Source organism: Aptenodytes forsteri, unplaced genomic scaffold, assembly GCF_000699145.1.
Source record: "Aptenodytes forsteri isolate BGI_AS27 unplaced genomic scaffold, ASM69914v1 Scaffold260, whole genome shotgun sequence".
NCBI lineage: Eukaryota > Metazoa > Chordata > Aves > Sphenisciformes > Spheniscidae > Aptenodytes > Aptenodytes forsteri.
Genome location: NW_008795557.1, coordinates 1,776,746 through 1,778,378, shown reverse-complemented (window position 1 = coordinate 1,778,378; position 1,633 = coordinate 1,776,746).

Sequence of the window (1,633 nt, the reverse complement as noted above, 5' to 3'; positions counted from 1 at the left end):
GGAAGTGGGAAGTGGTGGAGTCCCCATCCCTGGAGGTATTTAAAAGAATGAGGCACTTAGGGACATGGTTTAGTGGGCATGGTGGTGTTGGGCCGACAGTTGGACTCGATGATCTTAGAGGTCTTTTCCAACCTTCATGATTGTATGATAATTAGTCAGGTACTTTGTTATCTGGCTTACTCATTGCAACACTAATGAAGTCAACACTAAAGTCAACACAATGTATTACTTCCAGAATTCCTGGGTGTGAAATGTAAATGCCGAACACTTACAAAAGAAAGAAACACCAAATAAACACCTCTGTGAACCTTGTGACAAAAAATATAAAATTAACCCAGTATTATTAAATGAGAAGCATACAAGTTTTATAGTGGTTTCTAATTTTGGCAGCTTCAATCTGGAAATCTCTCTTCAGAAGCAAATTATTTTATTTGGCCATTTGCAGATGCCAACCTCTCTATATTGACTGGATAAGGCATTTATACTTCTGAACTCACATTATTTCTTTTTTTCTTTAGCCAGAGGACTAAACTAGCCCACACCAGAGTATATGAATATCCACATCATATCAATACATCTCTGGGGCATATTAGATAGTTTCCATATCTGCTGTAGACTACTGTTTAAGCAATTAGTTCTGAAAATCAAAAGTATTCAAGTTTTGAAATGTACATTGAAATGTATACGTTAACGTATAATTGTCTGCTTATGATCAGAATGCCCCCGTTAGCATCAGTTAGTGCTGCTGTACTGGTGAGCAGGAAGGTCTACTGACCCAAGGCTGTATTGTTCCTTCTTGGCCTGGAGTTTCAATTCACAGAGATTCTTATGACATGTTTTGGTCTCTCTTTCCAGCATATGGCTCATCTGATATAGTGTCCCTTTGATTAGTTTCCTTCCACCAAGTTTTTGATACATGTATATCCATCTCTTCATCCTGGCTCAAAAAGGCCAGCTCCGCCGTCTTTGTTTCTGAGGTTTCCAGCATTTGCGTAGTAACACATGTACTGCCACTTCAGTTCCTGTCTTGACAACCTTTTCAAATGTCAATCTATTTGTTTTCCATTTTCTGTTTGATTATTTACTTCCTGTGACCTGTTCTTCATTGAGGGGTACCTATGTTTGTGTCCTCACCTTTAGAAATGTCATCCCAGACCATATGCTCTTGTGCACCGGTTGGTTTCCCTCACTCCTCACTTTAAATGCTCACTCGCAGCCTCCTTAATCTTAAGTGACAATGCCTCAGATGAACTCCATCTCTCCTGTACTGGCTTTCGATGCTTTACATGTGTCAGATGAGTCTGAAACCATCTTACATTCCAACTCTGCCTCTCCACAACTCTCCCTGGACCTCCAAGAGGTAAGGGAGCATTTCAGAGAACATTACCATAGAGGTCCTTCTCTTCAGTTTCTTTGCCAGGAGCCTAAATTTTGCCTCCACAGATGGGACCTCCCTTGCCTGTGTCAATGAGACCCCTTTGGGCCATGACCACAGACTCCCCATCACTTGCTGCTTCTAATCTTCCGACTACCTTTGCATGTTATAACAGCGAACGGTATTGTCTTGTATTTTTTAATACCTTTAATAGGTGATAACTTCTTTCCTGATTGATCCTCCAAGCATCTTAGTTTT